General features: G+C 37.7%; 1 pseudogene; it reads left to right on the forward strand.

The window, feature by feature from the left end:
• The first annotated feature begins 1,079 nt into the window (after positions 1 to 1,079).
• Positions 1,080 to 17,797, forward strand: LOC129374265 (E3 ubiquitin-protein ligase NEDD4-like; annotated as a pseudogene).
• The last annotated feature ends 5,299 nt before the right edge of the window (positions 17,798 to 23,096 follow it).

The following is a 23,096-nucleotide window of genomic DNA, read 5'->3' on the forward strand; positions in this document are numbered from 1 at the left end:
TCCCTAATTGAATCAAGTACGTTGAAGCGCACATCCAAAAGTACAAAGTATTGACTCACTGGAGACAATACAATCACTCCCCATGCTTTTCAGATTTTTTGCTATCAGAAAGATTTTAGCTTTGCATTATTTTTCTGTTCTTTCACAAGAACGCTACTTTGTTGCTGTGTTGCATGAAACCTCAAACAGATGGATGCTCAATGGGTGGAAATACTTTTTCAGAGACTTTTTGGCTCATTTTGTTGTAATTACCTCAGTTAGCCTAATGTTGAAGCACATATTTCTTTCTTCACATGTTTTTATGTGATTCTGTCTTCATCTTTAGTAGACAGTGTGTCCTGTTTCTAGGTGTGATCAGCTGCTTATCACCTTCAGATCCTTTAACGCATACAGAGAGCTTCTGTCAGTATGTTCGTCTGCTTTTCACATCATGTTGATCTAGCAGCTACTCTCATGCAAAGCAACTCAGAGTAGAGGATATGTTGATATAATTATTAGTCATACATCCAATATGGAGTCCGTCTGCACAAATCTTCTTGATTTATGTTGCTTCTGTGATGCCAGACTTCAAGTGACTTCATAGGAAGTGTCTGTGTTTGTGTATTGCTATGAGGCGAGCACGCACACACACAGGTGGTTGATGTTTTGCCACTCAGCGGGGTCTCCGTGGTTTCCATCGTACTGTGTTTGGAGTTTAGGTTGCTTGAAACTTCGGTTGAGGTCATACAAAGATCGGTTTCAATTACAGATTGCTACTTTTAGTGGAAAACCAGAAAATACCGAGCCCCATTCAGCCATATCACACAGTGCTTTACTGTGATGGAAAGTCCTTTCTGTCAGCATGAGTGGACATTTACAGTGCGGTCACAGATATGTTGTCAGCTACTTTCCGGACAAAATGCTGGAAAATTATTTTAAAGCACTGTAAAAGAGTTAGAAAAATGTAACCTGTCACAGTTATGATTTTTTTAATGTGCTTTAATCTGCCTTCTTCCTTAAATTCAATAAAGATTATGAGTTTTTTTTTCTTTTTTTTCCAGTTTGTGAGTTTAAATTTCTTGCCCTGAATTTGATTTCAGGGTTGGGATGAGGCCGCAGATTCAGGCTCCCAGCGACCCCAGCAGCTGTTGCCTCCTTTGCCTTCAGGCTGGGAAGAAAAGGTGGACAACCTGGGACGCACCTACTACGTGAACCACAACAACCGCACCACCCAGTGGAAGCGGCCTTCAAACATGTACGTCTGGATCAGTTTTTTTGGACAAAGCTGGATAGAAACAAATGTGATGTTTTATTAAGGCTTTTTGCCTCTTATGGCAACTTGCTTTCCCCCTCTTTAATCCTGCCATAATTACTAATTGTATTAAGCCTTTTATATTTGCACATCTAACTAACATGTCGTGTTAATTTAAAGGGACGTTATCTCAGAAATCGAGAGTGACAATCAGCAGCGGCAAATAAATCAGGAGGCACATCGTGTTTTCCGTGCGCGGCGCCACATCAGCGAAGACCTAGAGAACGAGCGCATGGACTCCAGGGACATGGACAATGTGAGAGAGCAGGCTGAAGACGTACTGATAATACTCACACACACATCCACACGCACACAGCCACAGCTATCCAAAGTGACGAGGTCAGAAAAACATGCTTTTTCTTGTTTTCTTTTTTTTTCCTCCCTCAGTCCTGGGAGCTCATCACCGAAGAGGATCCCAACGACAGCTTGGCCCAGTCTCTGCCCGCTCCCTCCTCCGTTTTGACCCCACAGCACTCGCCGACGCCTGCTGCTCAGGAGTTTCTGAAGACCTAAATTTGAGGCTGTCAATCACCCCTGAAACGAATGGTGAACTGCCAGGGCCCAGCTCCTCTCTGGTAATCCGAATTTTGTTTATCTTATTTATTTTTTATCTCAACCTAAATTATTGCTCAACGCTGACTGATGGTGTTTTGCTTTCCAACCAGATGAATTTGCTGCTGGTTACTTGTTCTTTTCCAGCTAACATTTTGCCTGTTGTCCTCCTTACTTTAAACAGAGCCAGCTGTCAAACAGACTCCGGTCTTCAAGTATGACAGATGGTGTCAGTGATCAGGCCCAGGCTCCTCCTCTAACGGTACATATATCTAAAGTCTTAGATTTCCTGCATCTTCTTCCTTTTGTTTCCCTTTGTCTCCTTGCTCCCTAAACTGGTCTCCCGATTAATATGTCTGATTCCTGTGGATGCGCCATCGGTTTATGCCGTTTCTATCCCTCTTTTATTTTAGCCTTCTTCATATGAGGGAGTTGTGACATATTCTCTTAAAATGTTGTCTCTTTCTACCTTACTGTAAGCTTTCTATTTTTATAGGTAACCACACCTCTTCCTATGCACTCATGACTGTATTTTTTGTGATTCATGTGCACCATGTTCGTTTGTGTGGTGGAGGTCTTAGTGGTGCAGCAGTGCACTAGAAGTGGGCAGCAGCAGTAATTCATCCTCTGAGTCACAACATCAGTGATGATTTGGTTTAACAAAACTATCATGTGGTCTGAATCAGATGTTGGTCGCAAAGTTGAGTCACATAGTTTAGCTTTTGCTTTGTCAGACGAGTGAAAAGTACAAGTGCAGATTTCAGTTTTGCTCATAAATTAGGATGTTCTTTACATGCTGACTCGCAGTTATTGAAGAATCAGAGGAAATGTTTATTTTGGTGTTGAGAGCATTGGGTTATGTTGGAAGAACTAGTCATTCTTTGGAAAAAGTATACCTTTGAATAACTTGGGTTGAGATTTTTGGCTGTTTACGCTGTGGAGTGGTGCTTAACTTTCCAACCAAAATGCATTGACTTAAGTAATCCTCACTGCTTATTAATTGTATTCATAGATTTCATAGAATGTAGCTCCAAAAATGCTCCAGGAGTTGCATATCTTCACTCAAAGTTTTAGGTTAATTTCACTTTTTTATAATCTGAAATGATTATAAAGATTTTGTGCTTTAACAGTTTGTATCATAGGGTTTAATATGGCGTCAAAGAAGCTAATATGTAGATCTGGGGTTGTTGGTCCAAATCTCTCTTGAATCATTTAAAAGCATAAAATCATTTGTGGTGTCAAGCAGTCTGCTGAAGTTCTGGGAAAACCTGTCCTATAAGTGTAGGGTCACAGTCAGATGCATTTTCTGTTTTTTGAAATGATATCTTTATTATGCTTGCATTTCTTCTGATTTTTTTTTTTTTTTTTTTTTTTTTTTTACCAGACTTTTCTTTTAGTAATTCATTTTCTGATTACAGAAACTTTCTGTAATCTTTTTTAATGTCAGCACATAAAATCACTTCTCTGCTCTAATATCTTTAAAGACTTGTTTTTCCCTGATCAGTGTGACTTTTGTTTACTTTTCAGGCCTGATTAAAGAAACTGTATTGGCTCTGAATAAAATGCACTCCTCAGGGAAAATGCTCTTCCTTTTTAGATGAGAAATAAACCACAATTTTAAATAATTAGAAAAAATATATCCATTGTGTCAATTACCCCTTGCACTTTCAAAACCTCTGCACTTTGTCACCTTGGTCCATAATCAAATAAGTCCTTTTTTCTGCCAATCCTCACCTCTTTGAGAATCAATCCCCCTTCTTTGTCCACCCACTGTCCTTTACCCATGCCCAAGTTTTTCCCTCCTTCACTTTCCGTCTGCCTATGGAAGCAAATTGTGAACTAAAGACCATGTTCCCCTGTTGTCTACCACCAGCAGGGTCCACAGACCAGAAGAACAAGAGCTCAAACTGTGTCAGGTGGTGAAGAGCCCATGGTAATGCTTCAATTCATGTTCAGTTTAAAGCATCAGTCATACACCTCCTTATTTCCCCAAACCCAGTGCAAGATGGACTGTTTTTTCCTTTTGCAAGCAACCCATTAAAACTGAACTTCTGCTGAGTTAAAACATGACTTCTTAGCATTTATTGTTACACAATGCATAAAATAGTAATGCACACATTCTTCCTGAAAGGAGCAGAAGTTTATAAGCAAGTACTCCTGGTGGAGGACTTCATCAAAGCCTTTTATCAAACTGAATAACTTCTTTCTTTGTTGGTTCCCCTATTGCGTTTTAGATAACAATTCTCTATTGTGTAAAGTGACATCAGTGTGTGTTATGGAATCAGAATGAAGGGAAAAATGTGCAACATGTTTCAGCTTTTTTTCTTTTCATGATTGGGTGCTTCTTTTGTTGACTTGTAACATAAAATCCCTAAAGGTTTCATTAAAGTTTGTGATTAAACGGAATCAAATGCCAAACATAATCAATGCATAGGATTTTTTTTTTCAGGAAAAGCAATACTTTTATTCTTTTAACACAACAGATTTGATCTTTGTTTGTGTTGATTCATCAGTTATTCCTTTTTCAAGTTTCTTACTTATTCAGGACAGGAATATCAAATGTGTTATGACAAATTAAAAAAAACTAACACATTTTGACTATTCAAAACATCACTCTCTATCAACTTTTTTTAACAATGAATTAATTAGCATTCCCTGCACATGCTTTTGGGTTTTTGGAGCCTCAGCTGATGAGCTGTTTTTGGTTTGCTCTGTCTCTCCACACTCGATCAGTCCCCCTCGGCAGCTTCCTACACCTTGACCACACCCGGCCTGCCCCCCGGATGGGAGGAGAGGAAGGACGCCAAGGGAAGAACTTATTACGTCAATCATAACAACCGCACCACTACTTGGACTAGGCCAATTGTGCAGGTACAGCAGGTCTGAGGGCTGGCTTTCGGGCCGGCTGTATGCATGGGACTGGATCGACTTGGTTCATGTTGTGGCGTTTGTCCCTTTGTCGTTCTCTGTACTTCTCTGTCGGCTGTCAAACACATGGGTGTAAACCTCAAGTCTCCTTTCCTGTCGTTCCTTTTGTCTGACTTCCTGTTTTGTTCCAATCTAATGTTTGTCTTCCTTCTCATGTCCAGCATTTTGCTGGACTGAAGTGCATCTCTGCATTGGTCGGTCCTAGCATGGATGTATAACTACTCTTTCCTCCCTTTCACCACCTCTGCTCTGTTTTTCTGTCTGAACACAGAGTGAAAACTATTACTAAGGGACTTTTGCTGCTCATGTCTTTCTTTTTAATGTCAACTTTTAATACAAACTTTTTCCACAAAAAAAAAAACAAAGAAAAAACCCACAAAAAAAACCCAAAAGTGATCACCTGTCCCATATATGTTCATCACTGCATTGACTCTTCTTTTTGTGAAACTCATTTGTTTGCTGTTTTTATTCTGACAGAAGATGAAGCATTGTCTCCATTTTCTCAGTGGAAGTTTTGCTGTGTGTCTTTTTTTAGCAAGTCATAACTCATTCTTTCCTCTTGGCAAATGACTCTTGCTTTTTGAGATTTTCAGGAACTAATTTCCTGAGTGTAAAGTTGGCACCCCAGACTATCCCAGTGCAGACAGGCGTGTTTAACAAGATGCTCATGATTCATTCGGTCAGCAACATCCCTTGCTTTAATCCCAACCCCACTTAACCTCAGAAGTGCTGTTTTCACCAACAGCTGACTGAAGACGGAGCCAGCACCTCAGCAGCAGCAGTAGCATCAGGGCCTGCCTCAGCCCTGGTACCCGCTTCCACCCCTTCCTCCTCCTCTTCCAATGCTTCCAACCACCACCTCCATGAGCCCCAAGTCCGACGACCTCGTAGCCTCAGCTCTCCCACTGTCACCCTTTCCACCCCTTTGGAGGTGAGAATTAGAAACCTCTACTAACTTCTATCCTTGTTGTTCCCTCTTATCCTCTGTTTTTTTTTATATTTCTCCACCACATATGGAGTCAAATATGTCAAATTTTAGAACCTCTGCTGTTTGTAGTTTGTACTACGTCCTTTGTTTGATTTGACAGGGCATAGTATTCTCCTGTAAGATGTTAACAGGTTGTTGCAGCCTTTTTGCTATTTTGCTGTCATCTCTCTGATTTAAAATCCTGACAATTGAGTCGTTTTGGTCTGTTCAGAAGAAAATCTGAGCCCAGTTATTGCAATATGAGTAGTGCTGTCATAAAGATAAATTGTCCCAGAAATTATTGTGAAAAATGATCAAGTTGTTTAAAGTCCATTTTTAAGTAATATAATGATATTGGCATAATAACACAACTTTGCCATTTCAAAGATTAATACACTGTAATTTTTTAAAGAACACAGCAGCAGCACTGGCAGACATTTTAAAAATAAAACTATATAAATAAATAACCAAAACAATAAAATAAAATAGTAATAAAAACCACACACAACCAAAGTCATAAATTAAATAGATGTTGATGTTTCTTTAAGCACAGTGGGCCTTTAAAAACATTTATAATCAGAATTGAAATTATCAAGCTCATTTTAATTTACCATTTAAAATTAAAATTACATGATGATTTATTGCAACAGGCAGAAATATTTATCTGCATGTATTGGCAAACATAGCTTATATTTCAGGATTAGAAAAGCTCACCTCTTGGCATAAACTCAGAAGTGACCATAGTTATATTATTGACATGACGGAAGTGGAGGGGCACATTCCTGAATGTGATAAAAGGACTATGTGATCACACCACGAGAAAGTGATAGATCCCAACCATGAAGTTAACTATAAGTTAACTACAATCCGTTTTAAGCTGGTAGCTAGAACTAAACCTCTACTAAATAGACCAAGCAATTCCTCACACATCTACACATTCTTGGTACTACGAATTAATACGTGAATTTATAAATGTAGAGATCTAGTTGTGGAAAAGTAACTCTGACATCTAGAAATAAGACGTAAGACATCTGTAATAAAATACCAAATGCATTCATTTTTCAGAATGGCTGTTCTGAAAAAAACTCTTTGATTTTTTGATTAGTATTCACTGACATTATGCTGAAAGAGGAATTATTTTGTTGGGGTTTTATAGAGATGTTCCCAATAAACATGTGTTTTTATAAATTATGTTGCTGCTGATTCTTCACAAACTTGAGACAGGGATTATTGTTCATTGTTTTATTTTTTGTTTTTGGACATTTGAAATGGTTGATTGACCTTTTAATGTTTTACATGGTAATAAAAACCGTGAATGTTTAAAGTTATTTTGTCCTGGTAACCATAAATTCACAACATGCTCCTATGAGCATATTTTTTTAACTAGTTAAGTTTGTTAATAATCAGTCGGCTCTGATGGTTAACGTATGAACCACCAGATTCTTCAAGTAAACTATTTAAATTTCACCTTCACATTTTGACCTTTTTTAAGCAAATTTGGCGAGATTACTTTTTATTTTTAGATATACTGTTTCTTATTAGTGCAGCTGAAGGAAAGAAATGTTCCTGTAAGGAAGTTACTTTGAATATTATAAACTCATTATGCTTTGAGACCAGAAATGTTCGAGGAAACATGCATCGCTAATTAACATCAGCACACCTTTTTGCCCTCCACCACTGATAACAGTTTCACTCATTGCTGAAAATCATCTGCTGCCAACCAGGGAGCAGACCTGGAAAAAGTTTAATTAAACGTGTGGCTAATAATAAACTAGAGGAAATTTAAGGACATACAACACACTCTGAGATTGGTGTAATTACAACTTAAAGTACAGGTGATTTAATTCTTTTAACTTTCTGTTCCTATTCTGCCAAAAAAGAGATCAGTGACTCTGACTGCAGACACACAAGTAATTACTAATATTCAATAGCTATAACATGGATAGATATAATCTTAAGTGGTTTAAGGTGCTATATGTCATGTTTTTAATGTGTTCTCTGCTTTTTTTGTTTTTGTCTTTTAAATGTTAAGTCCACCTCTGTATTTTCTATAGAAATAACATATGATGGACTTCTATAAGTTTGCAGCATTGGTGACAACTGGACTTCTTTATGTATGATAGGACTAAAAAACACTGATATATTTATATGATGGAAAAAGTTCTCATTCACTTTTCAGGGCGTAAATGTGGTTATTTGAAAGTGTGTTTGCTTTTTAAGCAAAAGACAGTCTCTGTTCAAAATGTCCTCTTTGCTGCCTTAACACATTCCTTTGTTGTTGTCGTGTCAAAGTATTAGTCATCTAAATCCATTGTCAGCTTTATGTCTCCGTTTCTGCTTTTATCAGTTGAGTGACTGATTTACGTAACTTCCCCCCCCCCGTTTTTTTCCTTTTCTTTTTCTTTCCCCCAGGGCGCCAACAATATCCAGGTGCGGAGGGCGGTGAAAGACCCTCTCCAATCCACAGTCTCCTCAGCTGTCTCCGTACAGCTCCCCAAAATCACAACACAAGACCCAGCAGAGCTTCTTGCCCCCGGGCTGGGAGATGAGGATAGCCCCTAATGGACGGCCTTTTTTCATCGACCACAACAGCAGGACCACCACCTGGGTGAGCCAACATGCTGCTGCTTTTGTATCTGGACATTTCTCTTCACATCTAAACTTTCAACAAAGATTAGCTTTGTTCACAGTGACATCTAGTGGTGTAAAAGGCAATTAAAATGTCTACTGCATGAGAATTAAGCTTTTCTTATTTATTTATTTCTGATTTTAGGTGTTTTGAATGTTTAATATTTTATTTGAAAAAAATTGATAGTGAGATATTAGTTTTATCAAAAATGTTTTGCTCTTCTCCTCAGGAGGACCCCAGGTTGAAATATCCCGTCCATATGAGGAATAAGAACTCAATGGAACCTGGTGAACTTGGTCCTCTTCCTGTAAGTCCTGCCACAGACTGATATGTTTTTGGTCTTTCTAAGTTACAGCATCCACTGCTTTCACTACCACCCTTGTTAAGTTGTGTAAAGTCTTGACTTAAAGTCTTTTTTTTTTAGAAGCATAATGCCAGACTGAACTTTTTATAGAAAAATCCAAATTTGAAACAGATTCTTTTTGTGTATGGAGATAAAACCAGTCCCATAGAAAGGCATAGTTTTCACAGACAAAATGTATACCATCCCCCATGCATTTACAGTTGTACAACTTCTTTTTGTCACTCAGTTATTTCCTAAAAGATTAGGGAAGAATTCAAACTCTTTAGGTTGTCCAGAGTCAACTCTCATACAGTCCTCTGTACAGCTTCTGCGCTATGTAAGAGATGCATACTAATGGTGCTTTGTGCCTCAACAAGGTTTCTAACAACATTGTAAGAGAATGAGTCCTGCAGAATAACAGAACCTACACTTCTCTTATACTGGACGAATATTAGTTTTTCACATATTCATCCTTTATTTTATGCCAAAGCTCAACATTAGTATCACTGACTGAAGCATATTTCCAGTGACATTCCCATTAGTCTTGCAAAAACCATGTTTCCGATTTTGATGGTTCTTCTGGCATTTCCTCTGAACAACTGCTTTGTTATGAAAGATAACTAATTCATTCAATCACACTCACAATGTGGCACTTGGATTAAGACTTTGAGTGGCTAATATTTCAACAAAATTGCTATCTGTATTTGGTTCATTTTTCATTTATTATGAAGACTTGGTGAAAGCAATTTCTATGAAAAGCTGTGGAAAAGTTAAGATGGGCCCTGGTTCTAATTTGTCACAGTTCCAGTTGTTTTAAAGGTTTTAGTAATGGCACGGACTGTAGAGGACAATGAAATAAATTCTTTTCATTGCGTCTCTTAGAGGTGCTGCTTACTTTGAAAATGGTGATTTTTTTTATAACAATAATAATTAGGAAAAATGTATTTCTCCAAATATAATACATTTAATTTCTTTTTGAGTGATATGAATGTATCTTAAGTACAATCTTAATGTACATCAGTACAAGTCTTTATAACTGTATAGGGTGTTGTATAAAACTTTTGTTACACTACATTTTTTTAAAAGTTGATTGAAAATCAATAACTTGGAATTTTCTAGAGATTTTTACTGTTTTATTTAGCCCATTGCCATGGTCTATGGATATCTACCTTGTCAGAAACTTTGCAGTGCATACATGTATTGAATTGCTCTTTGTAAAACCTTAAAACCAGCTTGCCACCGTTCATTTGGGTTGATGGGTAAAGATTACTTACGGCTACTGATGTTAAGAAATGAAGAGTTGATAAGTTTGTATATCTCACAGGCTTTTTATGGTGTGTGTGTGTGTGTGTGTGTTTTCTTTCTATTTCCTTATTTTCTTCTTTCCATTCTGATGGATCTAATGTTTCTTCTGCACCTGGCCATATGTGTTTGGCAGAACCTACCAGAGGAGGTTGGTTGATGCCTTCCTTCCCTCTGCCTGCCTCCTACCTGTCTGATCAATCGCCTGCAGACAGCCTTGCTGGATTTTTCTTTGTTTTTCCCTGGTTCTTTCTCTTCTTTTCTCTCTCATGGCTGGCATGGGTGGATTGTGCCTCTCCTATCCTTTCAGTATTTTTACCCCTACTTTGTCTTTTTCTGTCAGCGCCATCCCTGCACCACACACTCCACCTTTTTTTTTTTCTTTCTTTCTTTTTCTTCTTTTAAACAATAAGTTTAGAGCTCCAAATTTAATCACTATCCTGGGATTTGCTCCATGTTTGTAACCCTGTATTGGCATCGGGGGCACAATTACACACGTCTTTAAAGAGGAAAAAGGCAAGATCCTTGAGGGGAAATACAAACAGAGGAGGAGCTGATTAGAGAAGGAAGGAAAGTGAAAAAAGGCAAGAACTTTTGAGAGCAGAAATAAAAATGTGTTTTTAAGAAACAGGCTGGTGTGCTGCATGTGTTAACGGCTTTTGTTTGGCCCACTCTTGTAGCAGCAGCATTATTAGGAAAAAGAAAAACATGCATCCCGTAGCAATACGCTAATCACTGTGTTCCTTTCTCCTGTCATTGCTTTAAATCTACTCCAACTGTTTGACTGCCTGACCGCTGGTTGTCTTACGAGTGTGTCTGGGCCAGGACTCCGTACACCGAATGTTCACCGTGTCAGTGGTGCTACGCTGGCTTGTACCAGTTTTGATGAGTTACATTTATGTTGTGGTCAAACCCCTGCCCTGCCTTGCTGATGCGTCTGACTCAAATAGGGCAGGAAATCCTTTTATTTATCTTGTGTGTGTCTGATTGAGCTTGCCTCACCTGTAGTGCTGTGACCTCAATGTTATGACCTTTTTGACCGTCTGGCCAGCTCAATTTGAACAACAATCAAGAAGGAAAAATAAATGGATGGATTAAAAGGACTATTTGAGCTTGTGTAATGATGTCGTCTAATAATCGCGTCACTCATCTTCCACCTCTCGTTTCTTTTCCAGCCCGGATGGGAGGAAAGAGTTCACACAGACGGACGTACTTTCTACATCGACCACAGTAAGATTATTATTTCTATTTTGTATTCTTATTTTTTTATTCTTTTCCAAAATTGTTTTGTCTTTAGGTCATCAAATATACCCCAAGGTACATTTTGAACAAAATCTGAAAGAACTTATACTTAAATATCTAAAAAACACAATTCTCTTCCACTTTTGCCTCTGCAAAAATAAAGTCCATCTTTGTATAATTTCAGTTTAAATACAGTTGTTCTTTGAAGGTCTCAGGTATTTGTTAGAGAACATTATTAAGCAAACGGCATCATAAAAATCAAGGAGAAAGTTGATGCAGAAATGAGATAGAAACATCCATTGGCAGGAATCTGGTATGAGCGGCAAGAAGAAATCAGTCGTTGAGAAAAAGCCACAAACAGCAAATATTTGGGACATGAGAGCCAATTTGAGTTCCATTTCTAACTTCTTTCAGTTTTTCACTGAGAGAATTGCCTCACCGTGATCATAGTTGGGTCATGCTGAGTCGGTTCTCATAGCGAAACACTTCACTCTGTTATGAAAGGACCAGGGATTACGCTAAGTAACACAACATTTTTTGTCCTAAGTACGAAATGCTTTCTGAACACCTCTCCCTGAACACACCAAACCCCTGATGGGCGGTGGTGCATCATGTTGTGGGAATACCTTTTAACTAAGGAGGTATAAATACTCCTGCAAGACATGGGAGGAAGTCATGTGGGAGTTTTATTTGCTCTGTCTTAAGTCTGATCCAATATTTAAAAAAATATATATTTCTACCTATTTCACCCAGATACAAAGACCACTCAGTGGGAGGACCCCCGTTTACAGAGTCCGGCTATCACGGGACCTGTGAGTTACTTTGCGTCTTTCAAATCTTCTTGCTCATAGATCACAACAGTGTCCACTTATGATGGATTGCAGATTTGTCTGACACGTTATTTTCAGCCTCATCAGAGATGAATCGTTTTATCTGTAAGTCAGTTCTTAGACTTTTTTTGTTTTGGTTTTCTTTGCAGGCTGTTCCCTACTCCAGAGAGTTCAAGCAGAAATATGACTACTTCAGGAAGAAATTAAAGAAACCGGTAATAAGAGAGTCCTATCCTTGTGTCTTTGGTGTCTTGCAGAAGTTGAGTAGGATGGATATAAATTTAGTCCAAACCCAATAAACTTCTATTTGCTTAAGAAGCTCCTTTTATAGGAATAGACTGGCTTCCATTTCTAAGTTCTACCAAAGTTTTTAAAAGTTATGGTTCCTAATGACATAGGAACCATAACTGACGGCTATTTCAAAAAGCCGTCATTCTTTCTGTTGACAGCAGAGACATTGGCTCTTTTATGCTTTTCCAGGCGGATATTCCCAACCGCTTTGAGATGAAGCTGCACAGGAAACAACATCTTTGAGGAGTCCTACCGTCGAATCATGTCCCTGAAGAGACCAGATGTTCTAAAAGCCCGATTATGGATCGAGTTTGAATCGGAGAAAGGATTGGACTACGGCGGCGTGGCCAGAGAATGGTTCTTCCTCCTGTCTAAGGAGATGTTCAATCCCTACTACGGCCTGTTCGAGTACTCTGCCACGTAAGCCTCTTCTTGTTTGTGTTGACCAGTTCTATTACAGTGTAACAGTGTTGTGTAAAGCTGCAATAGCACCATATTGGGATTAAAAATAACCTCCTTTTCTTATGCGTTTGGGAGACGAGGTGTACTAATACACCCTGCTGTTCTTTCTTTCCCCCCCATGAGACCTGTGAAGGCTTCCTTAGACTATGATTAACCTTTCCTCGTATTCAAAAAGCCATCCTGAAGCAAATGTTTCCCACAAACAAGATCATAAAAGTGCCATATGTTCTGTTCCTTTTCTTGGCACTATCACCATGCAATGACGCAGCTCAGCCGTTTTGTTCGCAAATGCTGTTGAATAACAAAGAGGCTGTAAAAACCAAACTCTTCTTGGAAAACAAAAGTGTAATCAACATTGAGACTTTAAATTTAGTGTTTAGTTGCTTATCAAATCTTCTTTCATGCCTGAGTTTTAATATGAACTGAGAGCAAACAGAAATGAGTTTTCTGTGAGCAATTGTTAGATAAACCCAATGCTTTGTCTCTTCTCCAGCCAATGAGAAGTTGATATAAAAATGTAGTTATGTCATCCTGTTTGCTTTTATTGATGTGATTTTAAGAACTTGTCTAAATATGTACTTTTTCCCTCTTGTCTTTGTCCAGTGACAATTACACGCTCCAAATCAATCCTAACTCTGGCCTCTGCAATGAGGATCATCTTTCCTATTTCAAGTTCATCGGGCGTGTGGCAGGAATGGCTGTGTTTCATGGAAAACTCCTGGATGGTAGTTATTTGATAACCTCTTCATGATCTAATTTTCCTATTCAGTTGTTTTTACTACTGACACAGAAGCAAGTTAAAATTAGAAAATGGCTACACTATGTGCCAAATTGAAACCTTTCTAAAATGGTCACATTCAACAAAATAAAAATCACTGAAAAGTTTATAAGTTGCTGTAATTTAGTTCTCACATTTTATGAAACATATACAATCTGATGTCTTAAAGTCTTTTTTCTGTTAATTATAAGGACTTTCCACTTACACCTAATGAAATGAGGCATTTAAGGTTAGAATATTACATCAGAACATTTTTAAAAACACATTTTTGAAAAAGCAATATGGGCTCATTCAAAGGTAGACCTTTTTGTCTATACTGATTAACATACTTCTGGAAGAATCCTTCCACAAAAGTTTATGCTGTTATATCTGCTAAGGGGAGTGAGCTAACATGATGTCACACCCTTTAGGTCCGTTTCATGTTGCGGGTGATTGATTGCTTTACTGTGTTTCAAATGTGGCTACAGAACATTATGTGGTGACAAGCTTGTCTCATAAACTTATAAAAGGGCTTGCAAAAATGAAAAACCTTTGCTCTGAACATCATAAACTTTCATGAGTAGTGTTTCAGCTACTTTCTGAAAAATAATGTGCATGACCTATGGTGAAAATTATCTTTTGTCTTTGCAGGTTTTTTCATACGCCATTTTACAAGATGATGCTGGGAAACAAATATCACTTAAGGACATGGAGTCTGTGGTAAGACGTTTTCTAAAATCTGGATAATTAAGCAACTCTTCAATTCTGAGTAAAACTACTTAATTATGACACTGTAATTAAGTACAGAAATTAAGTGCTAAAGAAAAACTTCAATACTTTTTGTACACTTGAACACGGTAAAACCCAGATGATCAATATGTTTAAAAACTGACAGGGGCGTACTTTGTTCTTATCATTACTATAAATTTGGCACAACTGATTTATTGCATTCAAAGAAAATATCATTTGTTATTTGAGCTAATAAATGAAATTCAGTTAAAAGCCCAACACGTATGTCTGTTTCCCCACAGGACAGTGAATACTATAACTCCCTAAAGTGGATTCTGGAAAATGATCCCACAGAACTTGACCTACGGTTTTGTATTGATGAGGACAACTTCGGACAGGTGAGCTGATTGATACCTGATTCCATTTTTATGTATTATTGTTCTGAATGCCATCCTGGTAGATGGAGCCATCTAGAGCAATCAGGGTTATTTTAGCTTTCATCTAGTTTTGTGTTATTCCTCAGACATACCAGGTTGACCTGAAGCCCAGCGGTTCAGACATGGTGGTCACCAATGAGAACAAGAAAGAATACATTGAGTGAGTTCTTCTTGTTTTCTTTAAGTCTAGCTTTTAAAGCTAGTATCTCTATTGTTTCTTTTTTTTTTTTTTTTTTTTTTTTTTTTTTTTCTAACACGTTTTAATTATCTTCCCTCTGTCAGCTTGGTCATCCAGTGGAGGTTTGTCAACCGGGTCCAGAAGCAGATGAACGCTTTCCTGGAGGTATTTTTGTGTAGTGATTATTCAGTTCCACATGGAGGCAGTGTAGCTCTCTTTTTTTTTTTTGCATAGGACTTGGATATAAACTGTATTACTCATTTTGATTTGATTTTCTTACCTTTTTAAAATTAAAAGGTGTTTTGTTGTAACTGGTCTTGTTTAATTTTCAGGGATTCACTGAGCTCATTCCAATAGATTTGATCAAGATCTTTGACGAAAATGAACTAGAGGTACGGACATCTTAAAAACTTAACATTCGTGTTTTTTTATTTTGTTTTATTTTATGTTTGAGCAACACCCTGGTCATTGTCAGGAAGCTTTAGATGTAGTGTTTTATTGCCTTTAAATCTCTTTTCTCATTCTGTTCCTGTGAAGCTGCTCATGTGCGGCTTGGGCGACGTCGACGTTAACGACTGGAGACAACACACAGTTTACAAGAACGGCTACTGTCCCAACCATCCGGTGATCCAGTGGTTCTGGAAGGTTTGTTAGATTCACAGAGGTGGACAGAACATCCCATACTAAAAACAAAAAATATATATATTTCCATAAAAAAATAGTTACTCATTTAAAAAAAAAATTTATTTTAATAATTTTATTTGAAATTCTAGATTTATTGAAAGATACAAGAACACAAAGATATTGATGGAAACATTTTTTTAGTCATTTCCAGAAAACAAATCTGTTGATTCTGACTGGATTTAACTGAGCTATATCTTTATTGGAATATTTTTGGAGGTAGTTAGGCTACATTTACTATGCTTTGATTAGATTTTTAGCATTATACTCTGAGATGTGTGAGTTATACACTACCGGAATGCCACTGACCCAACAGCTATACTGAAAGCACAAAGGGCTTTTTATTTTCATATATCTTGCTAACATAACCAAGAGTTGCCGTGAAATATATATTTTCTTCAAATTTTGCTATTTTTTTGCATTTCTAATGCAAAAACAGAGAAGAGAATGAATTTCCCCTTAGAGAAATGGGTCCTTTGAGCTTTTATTTTACTTTCCTTTCAGGTGACTTGGAAAAAAAAAAGATTTTCTGTTTGGGAGTTTAGTCATTGCTTTCCTGCTCAATTCTGACCTATGACTCTTTTAGTCATAAAAAGTTACTGAACATAAATGCTGAAAAGTCCTGTTTTGCCAAAAGAGTTATGATCACTTAGACCATCAGAAAAAAAGACTAACTGGGATGATGGTCGCTAGTTTTTCGAACCCACAGTGAATTGGCTCTATCTATGTCATTTTACTCTATTCCTGTTCATATAAACATTTATCTGGCTTCCCTTGAACACTCTTTCACGCAGTCTCCCATTGTTTTTTGCAAAAAGTCAGTACTGAGGATGAGTATGAAAATGAATCTGGTTCCACTCGTGTTCCTCTGTGTTCGACCTGCCAGATCAAAGTCTGTTTGGTAGAGCAGGCTTGTTTGCTCTGATGAAACATCCTGAAGTATTACATACCCCAGATATAATCTTAACAAAGTCGCACACATCAAACACTCTTCTCTTTGAATTTGTTCTGTTGCTTTTTGGTTTTTGTAAGGACACTTTGACATCATTTAATATCCTAGGCCTTGTGCATCAAAAACACTCCCTAGTCTTGACTTGAACTTCTGACTTTCAGTCACAAATAACAATCCGGAAAATTGTGAATTTAGTGAGTAAATTTACATACATCAATAAAAAGTACGTGGTAAACAAAAAAATAAATAAATCTGTAAAATGTCTGTCATTCAGAGAGTTTTTGTCTCCTCTCTCATTAGGTTGTCCTGTTGATGGACGCTGAGAAGAGAATTCGACTCCTCCAGTTTGTTACGGGAACATCGCGAGTGCCGATGAATGGCTTTGCTGAACTTTATGGTAATGTGTTCTCATAAGATAATTTCGTTTTTCATTTATTTGTTTCATTCAAAGGCTGTTTTGAAACTCCAGTAGCCATTTTGGACGTCTGAAATGACTGTCAGACGTTCCATTTGTAGCCTAACAATCCGACTTCTGTCACTGCAAAAGACATAAGTCATTTACTTACCAGTGCAAAATTCAGAAAATTTATTTTTGAAAAATATGAAAGTTTTATAATGATAAATATTTGCCTAAAACTTTGTGGTCGAAAAAAATCTTAATGTCAAGTTTGGTTTACTTATTTTAATAAGGTTGTTCATTTTCTTTTGCTTTAGGCTCTAATGGCCCTCAGCTGTTTACAATTGAGCAGTGGGGAACACCAGATAAGCTACCAAGAGCTCATACTTGGTACGCCACCTCCGCAAATAACAAGTTGAAGAATTTTATTTTATTTATTTCTATTTTTACCGTAAATCTATCTCCCCCCCATTTCTTCTTCTCAGTTTTAACCGCTTGGATCTGCCCAGCTACGAATCCTTCGAGGACCTGCGAGAGAAGCTCCTCATGGCGGTGGAGAACGCTCAAGGCTTCGAGGGAGTTGACTAAAGCGCCCCCTTCTGACTCTATCCAGCAAACAACCAATAGCAAAGAAACGAAACCGAATCCCCAGGGATGTGAAGCCAGCTGCTTGTAGCAGTTTTTGTGCTAGCATGTTGTACTGTAACGCCTGACTGTGAGCCGCCTCCACTGCATTGTGGTTCAAAGACTGTACAGCAACTTGTCAAGCCAATATGCCTACGTGTTTCTATCTTTACAATGTAGGATGGGTCACTCCCTTTTTTTTTTTTTTTTTAGATACTGAGAGAGAAAAGGAAGCATTGCACTGCCTCAGTTCTGATATGTTTTATCTGCGAGCATGATCGGTGGGGGAAAAAAAAATCCAAAACGCAGCAGGATTCCCAGAGTCCAGCATTTCTTTCCTTCTTCCCCCATCCTGTGAATATCTTCAGTGCCGGAAAAGATGCATTTCAATAGCTCTACTATAGCTCTACTATTGTGTTTGAGCCCCTTTCGGTGGAGAGCTCTTTGCATGGCCTTAATCTGGCTCCCACATGCACTACTTCTCCTAAGAAGCTGCAAAGGCACTACGATCGTAGATCTTATTCAAATATTTAACCCAACACCAGGTTACCTTAGGAATGCTAGCCAGTCACATTTCAGGAAATCAGAGACACCCCTCCGTAGAGCCTTGTCTGGGACGTGATCAGATAGTGCTGCTGCAGCCTTTATAAACTAAACATTTCTTTTTTTAAAAGTCATTAATGAAGCTTGAATAAGAGTACATGACATAAGCCCCACTATGATTTCCCTTGTTTTTGTTTTTTAATATATATGCATAATTTTGTGATCACACAACATAATTTCTTTAATTAATCCTTTGTAAACTGACAGGAAAATATGGTATGTATTTGTACTAATGAACAATGTTCCTTGCTATTTCAGAAACCGTTTTTGACATGACGTTTGAAGTTCAGGTCTGGTTCGTTCCGGGGGCGAAAAGAGTCCATATCATTTGTTATGGTGATAGCAAATGTGTTTGAAAAAAAAACAAAAAAACAAAAACATTTTTACTGTAGTGCTTTAAAAGCAGCATGGAACTGTGCGTTGTGTTTGCTTTTGACTACGTAGTAACTTTGGAAATGTAACTCTCGAGGTCATGAAGGGAAATGTCAAACTGTGGCAAGTTTCTGTGATTAACTTAATGCTCCTCATGTCTGTTGCTATTCATGATGCTGTAAAATTGTTTTCTCTTTTTTTTCCTTTGTTTCTTTTGTTTTGTTGTTGTTTTTTTTTTTTTGACCAGGGGAAGGAGTGCATTTTAAGTAATTCATGATATATAAATATGTATGTATTACATTTAACAGAAGTATTACTGATCAACACTAAAATGAAGCCGCGTGTGAGTGAATGTTGGTGTGAAAAGCTGATTATCGCTGAATACAAAGCAGCACGTTTCTTACAAAGACAAATGTTTCTCGTTTCTTTTTTTTCTTTTCTCTTCCTTGTTTCTGTTTTTTCTAACACAATTGAACCTAAAGGGCACTTTATAGATCACTCTGAGGTCATGTCGCCTGAATTATGTTTTTTTTTCTTCATTTACTTGAATGTGGTTCTTTCCTTTTCAGAGCACTTCCTAGTGCAATATAAATACTCTGTAAATTTGGACTGCTGCTACGGTAGAAACAGAAGTGAACAAGACACTTCATTTTCTTAAGTTCATATCCTGTTTCGAGCTGTTTCTTGATATTTTTCTCTTGTACGTTTCTTACCCCAGTGATTTCAATTCTGACTTGTTTTTTTTTTTTTTAATCAGGATTTCTTTTTTTAATGGATGCTGAGAAATATAATTTTTGTTGATGATTCCACTACTTTCTGCAACCCTGTGGTTCATTTAACTTTAAATAAAATGACACTTTTATACAGTCTCATTTCATTAATTAATTGCAGTATCCTTTTTCTCGGACAAGAACTTTTAATTATTTCTGGATTTTTTTTTTTTATCACTCTTCATGCTTCTTTTTGTCTACTCCCAAACCAGGTTTAATGTGTTTGGGATCACTGTTCGGCTGCTAAAAAAAAAAAAAAAAAAATCTCTGCTCCAAAACCTTCAAGATCGCTGCTGCCTTCTGGGAATGGTTTAGTAACTGTTTAAACTTTAGTGGCCAGGCAAATAGAATTACTCCAAGAGTGCGTAAGACACTTCCAGAGCCTTTTGTCCCCGCCACCTGTGGACAGTGCTACCTGCAGGCCTTGCGGTCGCTCTTTGCAATCTGCATGCACGTGCACCTGGTTCGGTGTGGTGAAGGGACCTCAGTTCATTCACACAGGCAATCTGAGAGTTATCAGCTCCAAGGACGAGCAAATAAAAGCCACCGGCCTCTCTGGGGACATTTTATCAAGCACTCCTATACCCCAGCTGGTCACAAACAAATCAAGCGCCAACTTCTTCTTAGACCTGAATTATTTCAGCTTCTTAAAACAAAGCTAAAATACTTTTTGTGAAATGATAGCTTTCTTATAAATGGGCGAATGCTGTTTAATAGGCTGTGTCAAACACTGAAGCTCTTATTAGCTAATAATCTTAAAAATGATGTTTTTAATTTGCAACATAAGGTCAATTAAGCCATTTCTGAATAAGGATTTATGGCCAGACAATCATTATGTCTGGAAGTAAGTTTGGGAGAGTCAAACCTAAGATTACTGCCAACTGTGAAGCATGGTGGTGGCAGCATCATGGTTTGGGCCTGTTTAGTTACCAGAGGTCACATGTATTTCATAGAGTATCAAAGTTACTTACTTAGAAATGATAAAAGTTACTTTTATTGTCACAGGATTTTAAATCAGCTTAATGTTTAGTGAAAAGGCTGAATTGACAGTGCGGCTAAAATGTTTGTTGAAGTGGTTTGAGTTAGAAAAGGGTTTGTGAAACACTGACAGCTGGATATCTTATGGAGTTTCTATTTCTCCTCCTCCATTTTAGTCAGATTTATGGATTGCATCTAATAGTCGCCTGGTAAACAGATTCAGACCTTTGGATCTCTACAGCTCCGACACAGTTAGCTTGCAGCTCCGATTAACGCCGTCGTTGCTCAGCCAGGCAGTTTAGGTGGACCACAATGTTTTAATAGATTTAGAGTTTCTCCATTTTCAGATGATGGATTGAACAGTGCTTTGTTTTTTATATTGTAAACCTACTTTACCAAAACGTTCTCCCGTACCTGTCTGTTTTGCTCCTTGGCCTTCACCAGGCTTTTGCTCACCAATATTCTGTGAATCCAGAGGATCTGGATTCATAATGTCGCTAAATTACACGTCACAGCACCTGGTTCCAATATGTTTCATGTAAGGGGCCCAGAGAAAAGGGAGCTCAATACAAATTCACCCCATACCTTTCAGATTGCCATGAGGATAAAATATGATAAATTTTACAGCTGTTTATCTGTTTCCTTTCACTTTACAGTGCTGTTTTGTGTTTGTTGCTCACATGTACATTTACAATAAACTACCTTAAAGTTTGTGGTTGTGACATGACAAAATGTGAATTAAACTGCAAAGCGCTGTCAGTAAAGCTTCTTGGGTTTCACTTCCTGTTATCAGGATTTAAACACCGACACATTCTGGCTTTAACATTTTCCCCTCATCCAGCAAACATATGTCTAATCCGATGCTCTGCCTGTTCGCCGCTTCATGGCTGCATGTTTCACAATGCATTTTCTCTTCTGTAAGAATCTTTACCAACACATTGCTTGTGTCAGTTTGTTCATTTCAGCGCATGGTGGAAACAGAGGCCCTGACCAGCGTAGCTTTTTGGTCAGGGCAAAATTCCCGTCTCCCTCCTCCACCTTTCACCCCCTGCCTTTGGTCAGGGTCGATCAATACTTCCCCCGTAGCTTATCACTAATGTGCAACTGGCTGTTTGTCCAAACTCTGCTCTGTCTACATAAAGACTTGGATGGGACGGCTTAACCCAAATGCACGACGTAGTCACCCTTGTGAACTCAGCAGCACTACTGGGCTTAAATTTACAAAGATACAAGGAGCTCAGAGCAGAGGGCAGCTGGACGCCCAATGCAGCACATCAATGAATGTATCTATAGAAAGCATCGAAACAGAAGGTAGGTTCTTGCTTTAATAATGTGTTAAACTTACATATTTATTTGGATGTTAATTAAAAAAATTTAACAGGAGAATGTCACAAAAGATGAACGTTGGCAAATTTGTTTGGATGTTATACTGGGTAAATTTTCGTGCCTGTGTGACATCTTTCTGGACCAACTCTTATTTAAAGTTTATATTTTCGGAAACCTTTTCCTCTTTGATCAGTCACATTCTCACACAGCTGCAGTCATCCCCACAATCAGTAACAAGACACTCGGTTGGACTTGGACACTTTGGATAAGCCTGCTAAAAGTAGAAACGTGTTTCCTGTGTCACTCTGTGTTTTTTTTTTTTTTTGGTTTGTTTTTTTTTATCCCCGTTTCTTACAATTAGGACTGATGCCTTTCTGCTTCTTTCATTCACTCCACAAACTAAACTCCAGATTATCCTTTTGTTCTTCCAGGTCGCCCCTTCCTCCCCTCCAACAATCTCCATCTGCACACCTGCGGCAAAGTTTGTCCTCCAGAGCTGTGGAGTGTGACAATGGTGTTGTTTTCTCTATCAAACGCCATTATCACACTAAATAGCTACAGTGCGGAAAGGACCTCAGTGCACCCGCTTCAAGTCGGGGTTTTTGCAGTTGATTTATTTTCTCCCTATATGTTTTGCGCTCTTCAGCGTCTGTACTTTCCATTCTTAATGTCGTGGCAGAGGATGAACATGTGTGGCCGTGTGTCAGAGGTGGTGACAGCAGGGGACATGTTGCACCGCCGCAGCAAAAGCAGGGATGGAAAAAGACATAAAATCTGTTGAAAAACATGATGTTGAGACCTTTGAAGCGACCCTAGTTCATTCCTATTTCTTTATGTATTTATTTTTATGTCATTATTATTATTGTTACTATTATCATCATCATCCTCATCATCATCATCATCATCATTATTATTATTATTATTATTATATTATTATTATTATTATTATTATTATTATTATTATTATTTTGCATGTGAAACCACAGTTTGATGTTTTCTGTTCTTGATTAATTCCAAAATTTTTGACATGTAAGCAGTACTTATGTATGTATAAGTTTTACTTGCTATTCTATTTGGCATTTTGTGATTCTGGATAAAATAATAAAGTGGATGCTCCAAGCTGTTCCTGAGAAATAAGAAATTTGAAAAATGTAAACAGATTGCACATGTACACAACCAGGTTGGTTTTTCAGAGAAACAACTAATGGCACATATGTTACTGAAAACAGGAAAAAATTTTTAAAATAGTTTACTATGCACTATTATTTGCATTAGAAAAATATGTGTGCACTTTTTATGTCCATTATGAACTGTAAAGATACTCAACACATTATGGTGACTTTATATCATCATGTCATTATCATCTTTTGTATCCCAAGCACTAATCATCTCCTAAAGCCAAATTGGACATTTTAAATTACTGAAATAATTGAAACACACATAAATCTTACTAAA

The sequence above is a fragment of the Poeciliopsis prolifica genome, unplaced genomic scaffold (genome assembly GCF_027474105.1).
Source record: "Poeciliopsis prolifica strain line A6 unplaced genomic scaffold, Auburn_PproV2 SCAFFOLD035, whole genome shotgun sequence".
Lineage (NCBI taxonomy): Eukaryota > Metazoa > Chordata > Actinopteri > Cyprinodontiformes > Poeciliidae > Poeciliopsis > Poeciliopsis prolifica.